Source organism: Crocodylus siamensis, chromosome 4 (genome assembly GCF_052110815.1).
Source record: "Crocodylus siamensis isolate JL-2025a chromosome 4, ASM5211081v1, whole genome shotgun sequence".
Lineage (NCBI taxonomy): Eukaryota > Metazoa > Chordata > Crocodylia > Crocodylidae > Crocodylus > Crocodylus siamensis.
The window spans coordinates 225262557-225275861 of record NC_143398.1 but is presented as its reverse complement, the minus strand read 5'-3'; the positions used below and the strand labels follow the sequence as shown (position 1 = coordinate 225275861).

The 13305-nt window shown below is 41.0% G+C and overlaps 1 protein-coding gene across 1 annotated transcript in view; it reads left to right on the top strand.

Moving 5' to 3' along the window:
• The window catches only part of ARHGAP15 (Rho GTPase activating protein 15), a 507565-nt gene that overhangs the window by 100845 nt on the left and 393415 nt on the right, over positions 1-13305 (top strand). The window lies entirely within an intron of this gene.

Below are 13305 nucleotides of genomic sequence, written 5' to 3'. Positions count from 1 at the left end.
CTGCTCCCACTAAGTGTGGTTACTCTGTTTATTTTTATTTCTGTTCAGGGCTGCAGTGACCCAGGTTCATTCCTGAGTAGGGAGTATAAGGAGGCTAAGAACTCTGTATTCATCGGGGCCTATAGCGAAGGTTATATATTTCATATGCCCGTCCTTCTGTGTGATAGAAAACAAACAATCCTGTTTCATTTTATCATCTGCAAGCACTTGTATTGAACAGTAAACTTAAGGCCTTTAAGGAAGATAAAAAAGGGAGAGAACAGTATTATTCTAAGGATTTAGAGGCTAAAAAAAAGGCTACTGCAATACTCAGTTCCACAACCCTTGAAATCAGGGGAAATGTTTTTGTTGATTTCAATGAAAGTTGAATCCGCCTCCAAAGGAATATTATTTGTACTTATGATTTGAGATTTTAGACAGGGCTTTGGTGTCATCAATATAGTAACAGAGAATGTTCCTTTGTTGCACTGCACAGTAGTGTAAAATCAAGCCTTATAGCAGGGTTGGGCAATTATTTGGGCCCAAGGGCTACATAGGGAGATTTGATGAGCTGTCATGGGCCAGGTCAGCACCCACTCTCCCTCTTCCCTCCCCACCCCCACCCGTGACAACCCATCAAAACTCCCTATGGGAGGGCAGGGAGCAGTGTTTGAGACAGGGACAATGGTGATCCATTCCCTGCATGCCCAAAGGGGAGTATATGGGGGGACATGCCCCCAGGTGAATCCCACTGGAGGCAAGGGGAACAGCTGCAGCTGTAGCCACACTGGGAATAGCTACACCAGAAGCTACACACTGGCCAGGGCCAGGGCCAGGGCCAGGGCTGGGCAGGAGTGTGGCACAGGCTGCCCTGGCTGGGGCGCAGCTCCATGCAGAGTGCCACAGCAGCAGCTATGGACTGGGCAAGCTCCACTGAATGTGCTCTCTGCAGGTAGCACCAGTGGGCAGAGCAGGTAGCTGGAGCTGGAGCCAGAGCCCTACACACTGGGGAAGGAGCCACCCAACTGAAGCTCCCCCACTCAGAGTTGTGCAGCAGGAGCAGGAGGAGGAGCCACCAGTGGAGGCGAGAGGAGCAGAACAGCCCCATCAGTCCAGGCCTTGGCCAGAGCGTGCAGCTTCTGTTCCCTGTGCATCTCCTCTCCCACTGAAGACTTCAGCCATGGCTCCTTCTCCTGCGCCTGCCACTGCTGTGCTGCTCCAGGTCCGAGGGAAGTTTCAGCTGGATGGTTCCCACTGGAGGGGAGCAGAGCAGCACTGGGAACAGCCCCGCTGGAAGCTGTGTGTGTTGGTTTGGGCCTGAGTGGAAGTGGATGGGGCTTGGCCTCATGTGGAGCACCGTGAGGGCAGCCGCAGGCCATATTCAGTCAGCTGGTGGGCTGTATCAGGCTCACAGGCAGTATTTTGTCCACCCTTGACTTATAGCATTTAACTACTGAAAACTACGATAGGAAGAGTGTAAGATAGATTTTTTCTTACTTGCCCTGGTGTGAATAATAAGTTTACAGAGGGTGCATCTACATGTGCACTTTATTGTGGAGTAGATTAATTAGCTGCACAGTAAAATGTCACTGTGTGCACGTACATTGGTATGACGACACAGTAGACTAATGAACTCTGCCATAAGATAGTACTTGGGAACACTACTATCTTATGGCAGAGTAAGTAACTGCACTGAAATGCACATGTAAGTGGTGACAGGGGCTGGCTGGGGCATGAGGATGCTAGAGTGTGGTGGCTGCTTGCTGCCTAGCCATATGGCTCCACACTTCAGCAAACTTGTGCCCTTCTGCCACCTTCCACTACCACTCCAAGCCCACGGTCCCCCACCCCCATGTCCCCTGCCAGCCTGGGGTCACTGTACCCTATCCCAAATTGCTGTTGTCCCAGGTGCACATGTAGACACTGCACCTGAGAGCAGTTTTGTTTGGCTCAGAGTGCTCCACAGCTTATTGTGTTGCCTTAATTGCACCCAGAAGGGACTTGTATATATACATTGATGAAGAAAGTAGTGATTCATGTCCTCTTCTCTGCTGCAACCCTCAAGGCATTTTCTCCTAAGGCCAATAACTGAGTGGGAAAAAAAATGAAAGTTGCAAGCAAGGAAGGAAGGGCATATGTTAAGATATGTTTTGAATAGGAGTGTGGCATCATTTAGACAGAGAGGCCATGTCCAGATGAGTGCAGACATTTGGTGCCCTGGGGACAAGAAGCAGTGGCGCATTTTGTGCTGCTGCCTCTTGTCCCTGGGGAATGTCCCTCTAGTGTGCAGCAGATAACCCAGGGTGGGGTATGGGAGGCTGGGGCCAGCAACTGTGCTGGCCCCAACAGCCTTACCTGGGGTCCTGGGAGCTAGGAAAGCTGCAGCCATGGTGCTTATGCAGCTGTAAGCCTGGCCAGAAGCTGGAGCATGGCCAGCATGTGTGGTGTCACAGATGGGTCTTGTGGTGGTGGTGGTTGTCTGGATGTGGCCAGAGATATTAGAAGCCTAGGCCAGATTGCAGAAGCTGAAGAGAAGAAGGCTTTGGCATCTGTAGTGGTGACATTTTGGAAAAGGATTGAAAAGAGACTGGGGCAGACAGACTAGAAAGAGGGGTGGGTGACATTTTTGTGAAACTATATGGCAAGAGGCCATAACAGTTTCTAAAAGAAAGTAGGGCAGTTTGTACCTAGATCCTGAATGTGACACTTATACTGTCATATATTTATATCTTTTGATTATATTAGATGTAGATACATGGATGGATAGATAAATATACATATGTGTTGGAATGAAAGAATGTGAAAGAATCTGTGTGGGAACTAAATCTGTTAGTTGACCTAGCTCTGAAATTATCAGAAACGAGCATGATTACATGTCCAAAAGCATGATAACAAAGCATGGTTGAAGGTTTATATTTCATTACATGCTGACTAATAAAACATTTTTTCCCAACTGAAACAGAGAGAAGTTGCTTTTGCGGATGTGTTGTATCAGAACCAGCTGCAGAAATCGGAGTTTAGTACTTAAATCAAAACTCCCTATGTGGCCCTTGGGCCCAAATTAATTATGGTGTAGATATTGAGAATGGTTACTGAAATTTTGGTTAAAAAAAAATAAAACGTGCAAAGTTGCAGGACAAAAGAATTTAAAATCTAAGAAGAATATGTGTCTTATTAAAAAAGAGAGTACTATAAGGACATTATTGAGAAAATTAAAAGGGAACATTACCTGTTTAAGAATTAAATCTGCAGCAAATGACATGAATGCAGGAAGAGTTGGGGGTTGATTCCAATACTGTTAATATTTTACAATAGCATAACACCGTTGGTTTTAATAGTTAACGCTTTCTTTTTTTTAAACTAGGTTAAATCTGATCAGAAACAAATCCCACATACTACATAATATGTGCTAATTTTATATTTGTGCACATTTTAAACATTTCTGTTTCTCAAAATTTTGTGTGTCTGCATTTCAAATACAATATGCATTTCCTTTATTTATTTTGTTGATGCTAGACCGCCAATAAATAGACCTAGTTTGAAACCGTTTCACACAGTCTGAGCAAACAGCAATTTGCAGTGAGATGCTATACAGTTCTCTTTTGCTAACTGACATGATACACTAGGTCTTCATCAGAGGAATGGTGAATAAAAGAAGATTTATGTTCAAATCACATGCTTTAAATATTTCTGCTAAGTGCTAGTTTGCTCTTTGGTGTTAGCCTGAAATTTAAAGCACCAAGGATTAAAAGGATTACAACATAATCTTAAATAATCCTAAGTGTCATTTACAGAGAGATGGTTGTAATAACTAAATAAAACCATGTTAAGGGATGGCAGTGTTGTCAGTCAGCAACTGGAAAAGACATAGTGTATATGTCACGCTGTCATTCTCCTCTCTCCCCTTCACTTTGTCAAATTTTACATTGAAGAGGTACATCTTGATGAAAGTTACAGCTGAAGAAAATAATAACATGATGGTGTGCTTTGCAGTCTGCACTAATACGTTTACCGAAGCATTAGTAACTAGATTAGTTTAAAAATGTTGTCTGTGCTCAGTGTGGAAAACTTTCCAGACAGGGTTTTCTCTTGCTTTGCTCATGTTCTTTCTCATGTATAAATCAAGCAGCCCTTTCTGAATTTAACATTCTAGCAGGACACTGCAGAGGAAATTGCAGAGTTCATTCAACTTTTAGCTCCCTGTGCTAAGACATTGCAACACAAAATCTTACAGTAACGAAATATTTGTTTCCTTTCAGTTGTTTAAGAGCTTTTTATTGGTCAGTTAAAAAATACAACCCTCTCCCCTGCCCCCCCTGCCAAAAAGTAAGTAAATTCCAGCACATGGAAGCTCACAATGTAGCATATGCATTGATTACTATGCAGCTTTATTCGCTTAATAACTTAGTCCATTTAACAAACACATCATTTTATTACACTGGTGTTTCTGTTCATCTGCCGAGATCATTTTTTGTTTATGTATAAAATTTTCATGAACAAAAATTATAGAGACTGGCTCTTGCCATAGTCTTAGTAGAAAGCTGGCTTTAATATGCTGCAGCCCCTGGTAGGTTACTCAGGCTCATAAACTTTATATGTGAAGTTACAGAGAAAATGAGGGTAAAAATTAAGTGAAAATCTATTTAAAATTTTATATTTAAAATATAGCTATACCTAAAGATACTACAGAAGAGATTATCCTACAACTATTAAGCATGTAAGAATATTCTTTACTCTGATCTCAGTTATGTTTGTGTAAATCCTTGGATGATGGTGTTGCCATGGACGTAGTCTTTCTAGACTTTAAGAAGGCCTTTGATAGTGTCTCTCACCCCATCCCCATCAATAAATTAAACAACTGTGGCACTGATGCCTGCACAGTTGGATGGGTGAAGAATTGGCTGATGGAGCGCACCCAGAGAGCAGTGGTAGATGGGTTGGGTTGTACTTAACCTGGCAAGATGTGAGCAGTGGGGTCCCCCAAGGTTCGGTCCTTGGGCCCGCACTGTTTAACATCTTCATCAGTGACTTGGACAAGGGGGTGGAAAGCACATTGTCCAAATTTGCTGATGCCACTAAAATGTGGGCCGAGGTGGACACACTTGAAGGGAGAGGCTGCAGCTAGATTTAGAAAGACTACAAAAGTGGGCAGGTGAGAATAGGATGGGGTTCAATGTAGACAGATGCAGGGTGCTGCACCTTGGGATAAGGAATCCACAGCATACGTACAGGCTGAGGAGTTCCCTTCTTGAAAGCACAGAGGTGAAAAGGGATCTTGGCATCATTATTGACTCCAAGATGAACATGAGCCACCAATGCCAGACCACAGCCAGCAAGGGCAGCCATACCTTGTCACGCATCCAAAGATGCATCTCAAGCCAGTCCAGAGAGGTGATACTCCCCCTCTATGCGACCTTGGTCAGGCTGCAGTTGGAGTACCGTGTCCAGTACTGGGTGCCGCACTTTAAAAAGGGTGTGGTGAGCCTGGAGAGAGTTCAGAGGAGGGCCACTCATTTGGTGAGAGGGCAGCAGGACAGGCCCACGAGGAGAGGAACCTGTTCAGCCTCAGTAAGAGGAGGCTGAGGGGGGATCTGGTGGCTACCTATAAACTCATCAGGGGAGATCAACAGCAAAAAGGTAGAGACCTTTTCTCCCCAGCACCACCTGGGGTGACAAGGAACAATGGCAATAAGCTGATGGAGAATAGGTTTAGGTTAGAGATCAGAAGGCAATATTTTACAGTTAGGGTGGCCAAAATGTGGAGCCAACTTCCCAGGGAAGTGGTCCTTGCCCCTACCTTGGGCAAATTCAAGAGGAGGTTGGATGATCACCTGTCTGGGGTCTTGTGAACCCAGCATTCATTCCTGCCTGTGGCAGGGGGTCAGGCTAGATGATCTGTTCAGTTCCCTCCTGACCCTAGCTACTATGAAACTGTGAAATGTGGAGCAAGTCTGTTATTTCTATTGTCATTATTCCAGATTTGCTTTAGTTAAGTATAGACAGCCAAAAAGCCCAAGGCTGAATCAGTTCAATCTTCTCCGGTTAGTCTAAGCCATGTAGACTGAACTGTTAAATAAATGAACAGACATTCACTTTTAATTCCAGAAATGCAGCCACATGCCTGCAGTGGCCCAGGCCAGCAACCAGCAGGTGCTAAAGGAAACTTCCCTACTCGGCTGAAGCAGACAGCTTGGACCACGGCTAGCCTGCTCACCCTGCAAGGGGGAGTTTGCAGGGGAGGTGCAAAGCATCCTGGGATGCTGGGGGATTGTGAGCTTACTTGAATCTGGAGGGGATCTGAGACAGAAGTTCAATCCACCAATTTAAATTACTACATCCATCTACGTTTATCTTAAACCTGTTTCAGCCATTTTAAAAGTGATATATGTGCACTGAACTTCTGTTGTGTTACAGATTTGACTTGGTGTCTGATCACTTATGCCAGTTTATGTGTAAATTCTGTCCCTAGCCCCTGAGATCAGAAATTGTCCCATACATTTTCTATTCTATTTTATCTAAGATAGAATCACTGTCACTCCTGGGTGCCTTGCAGGAATTTATGAAGTGATGTGACTAAAACCTGTCACATGTGCTTCATTTTCTTTTTCATGGTATCATGTTTTCTTTGGTATGATGATGGTGTTTGGATTTCATGTATTTATTTATTGGGGCTGTGAATTTATGCTGAAGATACAAATTGAATAAATGTGTCTTGCCATTAGAGTGGAGGATGATGAGGTTCCTGATGGTCCTTAGTTTGAACCTTTGCTAGCATTTTGTTTGGTGAAGAGTGGAGGAGTCTGGCCCTCTTTTAAATAATGCATCAGATTTTCACTTGTGAAAGTTATTTTTATTTTTGTTAGCTAACTGATATCTTAGGTGCCTAAATTTATCCTAATCTAATTCCATTTCTGTAATACACTAGTGACATAATAACATTGTTAGGCAATGCCAGCAATTTAAAAACACATTTTGATAATTAATTGATAAAATTGTACGAGTTTAGAACAGGGAAAGGTTTTTGAACTGTCTCTGAGACACGGAATTCCTGTGTTTTTTCTCTCCCACCCCAGAAATTAGAAATGTATTGCTACAGTAGAAGCTAGGGTATACTAAAAGCAGTTAGACACATATGCACGTCTGGCCAGGTAGAGTTGAATTTTCACTGCCTGCCTGGATGCAGAATATTTTATCCCTGATTAACAATGAAAACTCAGGTGAGTAATGTTGGTTAAGAGCTAATGTTAGGAGAAAGTAATACGTCTATATATAGAATGAAGTATATGGGCATATGTTATAGTCACTGAAAACATTGTAAGTTTAAAAAGTCAGTTTTCCATTCCAAAGGCTTCAATGTGGCTTTGTGACCCTGCTAACAGAGAAATGGGAGAAGAAGTTAGTCAGGAAGTTTCTGACAATATTCGGGAAATGCATAGTGATCAAAACATTTTTTTTTGGAAGTTACATACCAGTTTTAACAGTAAAGTTTCTTTAAGTTCAAGATGGAACCCTTGACCAGTGAAGAGTCATAGAGAAGCAGGGCTGGAAGGGACCTCCAGAGGTCATCTAGTTCAGCCCCCTATCTGAGGCAGGATCATCCATATCCAAACCACCCCATACAAACCATAACCTAAACTCTACATAAGACTACTATCAACAAAAAAGGTGATAGATGGAAACTTTCACAGACAGACACAGATACCCCCTCCCCAGAATATGTGGAGAAGACAACTAATTTAGGATGTGGGGGAGACAGCTCCATTCCTATCCCTGCTGTCCCAGATCCCAAATGAATACCCTAATCACCAGGCTCAGACCTATTCGGAGGTATAGGAAGATCTCTTCTCTTTGTGTAGTATTCCACAACCTTCCCTCCTCTGCTGACTTCCAGCAGTCTTAGGTTCATCCTGTTGCAAAACAGTTCAAAAGTGTGAAAGCTTTCATGAGACTGAAAAACTATCTGCTGCCCAATTCTAGAAGTACTTTTGAGCTGAGGCCCCTTGAGATAATGTGGAAGGATAATCATAATGCTTCCCGATATGTAAGGTATATGCTTATGAGTGGCATTTCCTACTCTTACCTTCCTTGGAGGATGCCAGGGCATAAGAGCAGTAGAAAGTAGGATCATTTCTTTCTGCCCACCAGTATTGTTCTAGCTCTTCCATTTATTAGACCCCCTGCAGAGATCACTGCTGCTCTTCTGAGGTGGCGTAGCACCTCGCTGTCCTACGCAGTCAGGAATAGCCTAACTGCCACTGTTTGACATTTGCATATAAACAATTATGCTTTTTCTAACTAGACACTTGGAAATCTTAGGAAGGCTTGAAAGTTTCTTTTAGCTTGCTGAAGATATCTTTTAGCTCTAAGGAAAGGGACCATTTGGGGCTTTGCCATTATCTAGGATTTGTGTGCCTGGTAAATGACAATATTATCCACATTCTCTGTTCAAGCTGTGTCGTAAGAGGTAAATAGATGGGGATGGGGCTTGGGGCTTGGGCCAAAAACAAAAGGAAGGGAATATACTCTCACTGGTCCTGTCTGCTACAAATCAGTGATCAGAATATGTGGTTAGTGATGTATGAAAGTCTTAAATCATTGCTTTGTGCTTAATGGCAGGAAAAACAAATCAGAAGAGCAAACAAACAATAAGGCCCTGGTTTGTAAGTATAAGATCACTAGAGAGAAGTTAAAATTATTCTGGCATTTTATAGAGAATGAGAGAGACCCTCACACCCTAACCTTATTTCCAATACTATATGAAGAAAACAGATCTAACACACAATGTAGAATGAGGCTAAGACTTGAGGGGGTTTATGTTTGGAAAAACAAATCCTTACTCTTTGTAAAAGGAAAGATTAAAGGAAGAGCAAGGCTGTGTGATCTTGCAACGTCTACTTGTTCATAAAATGACAATTTGAACAGATGAAGATGCAGTTACTACAGAAATGTAGGCAGTTTATTCTTTGGTTTGGCTGTTAAGGTTTTATATATCTACTATTTGGACACCTACTGAGGTTCTGACCCTGCAACCACTCCATATATGAGCTTTCATTGGCTTCAATGGGGGTTCTTCATGTTTCATTACTATAACTGGAGAGCATCTATAGAGATTATTGTTTTCTGCCACTTGTGACTTACTTTCCCCTTACCTAGACATTTGATCTCCCTAGGTTATTGATACTGTGAAACTCACATTGAGGACCATGTCCAATGGGAAGCCTTCTGGAAATAGCCCCTCAAAACCACATCTAAAGTTTCTAAATTTAGTTGACTTTTAGCTAATTACAATTTCACCAGGGTAATCTCTTGTCTGTGGTCTATTTGGGTCACTGAAGGCAATTCAGGGTTTCTGGAATAATGTCCTTAAAACAGTAGTTGGAACTATTCTTACATATTTAAAATGATGGGTTTTTCAAAGGAGATAGAGAAGGGTATGGAGGGCACGTGGAAGAAAACAGTCAGGAAACAGTTTAGGGTTCCTTGATTTAAAGTCCACACTGCTCTGAAGACTGAGTGGAATTCTGCTCTCAGTTGGGCCAGTATCAGTCTGAAGTGAGGTTATGAATGAGAGCAGGATTTTGCCCCTGATCCTCCTCTGCCTTGCACCTTGTGTAATCATTTACATCTGTGAACAGGGAATGCAACATGGCTGAGAGTAGTATCACACTGCACATATTGCACCAACTTGCCAGCTGGGGCAAATCAACAAATCAACAGCAAGCCATTTAGTTCATTGTACACAGCTATGAATGGCCATGCAAAGCAAGTAGAGAAGCAAATCTCTTATTTTTCTCCATGGTTGAACTAGGGCTGGATTTGGCCCTATGTTTTGTACTAAATTCCATGCTGCCTACAAATGATAACGAAACCCAAGTTTGCTGTAAAGAACAAGTTGATTATTTTAGTTTTTTATTATAGCTTGAACCAGAAATTTTGCACTTAATCTCCATTTCCTGAAAATAATAATAATACTATAAAATAACTCTTTGCAAGTGACCCTCACAGGAGGGATGTAGCTACTGCTATATGTATGTCTTTGTTGTGTGTCTGTGTGTATGTATACACATGTGCTTCTCAAGAAATTATGTGACTCACTTAGCATTTGACAGCTACACTGCAGCTTTCATAACTGCAGATGTTATTTGTCCATCAGAAAGGAAAATATTTATTTCAAGCCACAGGCATTTTCTGTGTTACAAAAATAAAACATAACAGCAGTTAATGCTTAATGTGCATGTGAAATAATTTTGTCAGGGACAGAAGCACCGAAGAGCATAAAGGCCCACACGAATAAATGGCTGCAGAGTGGAAGAAGCAATAGCAGCGTTGGTTTCCACTGTGCCCTGAGACAGAGCAGTCTCAGCTAGTCAGCCATAACCAGTGTATGAATGCTAAGCCACTTTTCTTTAGTTTTTGGTTGAATTAATATGGGATTTCATATGTAAAGAAGTAACTATTATTTTATCATTTAAATGTGGAATGGAAGTGGACTGCACAACATTATTGCATTATTCATAAAACACATTGCTGCCATCTGGTGGACAGTACCTATGTCAACACCAGCTTTCTATGGATTGGTTTTATTGTTGTTAGGTTAGCAGTTAAAAAGTGTAAGGCTTTCCAAAAACCAGTTTTGTGGGATGATACTATTCTGATGTAACAATTTACAGAGACACAAACTAATTTCACCCGGCCTTGTATTTCCTACATCATTTCTGTGTCATATGTGGATTAGCTCTCCGTTGATGTGTGAAGGGGAAGGATTTTTTTTTTTATTCACAAAGAATGCTTTACAGGTGCAACAAATATTAGTAATTTACAGCTGTGATTTGAAACACTTTTTATACCTTTTACTGCAGAAATAAGTTCATATCAGCCCTGGATGAATAGTTCATACTGTTAGAACTCTCTTGAGCCGATGGTTGTTAGATGAGGTAAGATCTGATTTAGAAGAGAATATTGTTACTGTAAACCTGATTGTATGTGCAGCAGTCATTTTAGCTATTAAAACAGTGATTGGCAATAAAGCAGTTGATCAGCTGTGGTGATAATGTAATGGAAAATAGATTCTTAAGGGATGATCTCTTGGCTGAATCAGGTTAAGATTCTATTCCTGTTCTCAAGGTAACCTTCACAAAGTCATATAAGCTATCTGGGATTTGACCCTGTGTGTTTCAGTTAACCTATACATAAAATGGAAGTAATAATATTTTACAACCTCAGAGAGATCTTGTGAGATGTGATTCAGTTCTGGGTTCACAATGCTTTGAGATCTATGGATGTGTCATGGGAGCATGCACTTTTGAGGCCAGGCTTTGGTTAACATCGTTTAAGTGCTTTGAGATCCTTCTGAGGAAAAGCAGAATGTAACATCATCATTATTACAGTTTCTTGACTGTAAGTTCATATTAAAAGAAACTAATTAAATATACATATAAAAATTTGCCTTGATATGTGCCCAAACATTGCACATTTCCTTAATTTATCAAACTCATGCAAAGCAAACAGAGAAATGAATTCTAAATGAACTCACTCAGAGATAATCAAATCTGACTTGTTTACATGTTGGGTGCTGGTATTTCTGTATTCAGCCACTACATTTTCTAAAAACTTGGCTAAGTCACTTTGCTCCATTTTTATGTTTCTTTTTAATGAGTGAGGCAGATATTTTAATGTTGGCTATGCAGGGAGAGCCTTGGCTGTCCTCTCTTTGAAAGGCAGCACCTCACATTTGTACACAAAAGGGTGCCAGATTATGGTAGAAATCCACTTGTCTCCGTGTAAGCAGTTTACACAGCAAAAATCCCACTAGGGAAAGGCAGTTTTTTGAGATATTTTGAAATGTAGCATGGGGGCAGTAAAAGTCAATTTGAATTTTACAGGAGGCATACAAGTAACATCCTCCATATCTTTAGAAAATGTACTTCTTGATTTTCTGCAGGGTAGTACATCTCTGTTTGTGATGCACAAACCGCTATGAGGTTTTTTCAATAAGATAATATATCCATGGTAGTCAGTGGAAGGTACTTGAACTGGAGTCTTCTGTTATGAAAAATGGGAAGAGTTGCTAGCAGGATCTTTTCAACAAGGAGTCCTCAGTCTTGGAACTGACTCCCCGTGGTTACTGTCCTTAAAGACACATTTCAGAACAATTTAATATAGCTGCAATGTTTTTGGGGGTGGCAATGGTTAAAGCCTTGTCTTTGTAGTTAAGATGTTTTGACTTTATTTTTTTTGTTCGTTATTTCTTCTTTGGAATGAATACATGGTTTAACTTTTTGATGTAATTACATCTTCATTGATGGCAGAAATACCTATGACCTGCTACCAGTGTCTTTTCATACAGATTATACATTGAAATAAATTAAATAGTATTCTCAATTTATCCAAAAAGGAAAATCAGGAGATCCAAGAAAATTACAGGTATGGTTCAATACTAGATTGAGGAACATAAGGAGATCTCATAATAAGAAATTATCTTCCATTCTTTGTTTCGACATGTTCCCCTTCAGAACATGCAGCAATTTAAGTTACCAGCTAATTTTATCCCTTATTTCATCCAGTTACCTTTCATCTTAGTCTTCCTCCCCTTTACTTGTCTTTTCTTAGGCTTGACATTTAATATTACTTAATTTTCAGTATATAAGCAGTATTACTGATTTCAGTATCTGTGGGTAAATGTTTAGTGATTTAAGTCTTAAATTCTCAGCTCTTTGTGATGGGAATTGGACACTTTAATGTGCATGGAAGGCACCTGCTCCACTTCTGATTTCACTAAAATAATAGGTAATATAAGCTATTTCCTTTTATCTGTATGCAATTACCACTAGGTGGAGACATAGCTTAAATATTCTAGGGGTACTTGCTGTTCATGATCAATGGAATTTGAATTGGCTTAATATTGCTTAGCTCACAGAAGAGCAAATAAATATGTAGCATTTTACCTGAAGTATAAAATAACCTATGTAATTCGATATCCCAGGATTCCCAAAGAAGATGAACAAATGCTATTGACATTTCAGCTAATCATAAGAAAGTAGAAGCCTATGACTAATTTTTACAAATAAATGCACAGTGTTCTGGGGGTGGGGAGCATTGCTTCCTTCAGTTTTCTCATTTTCAGAATAATCATGTAGTTCCTGACTGCTAAAAAAAAGGACCAGGAATTCTCTGTCCTGGGACATCCTGGAGAGGTGAAATTTCTGACTCCAGCACATTTTAGCACCATGTGTTAAAAGCGGTAGTGCTCAGCCTTTCTGGTGTGTGGGCAGGGGCTGGCTTACAGGACAGGTCCATAGGCTAGATCCACTCCAAAGGCTGCAGTAT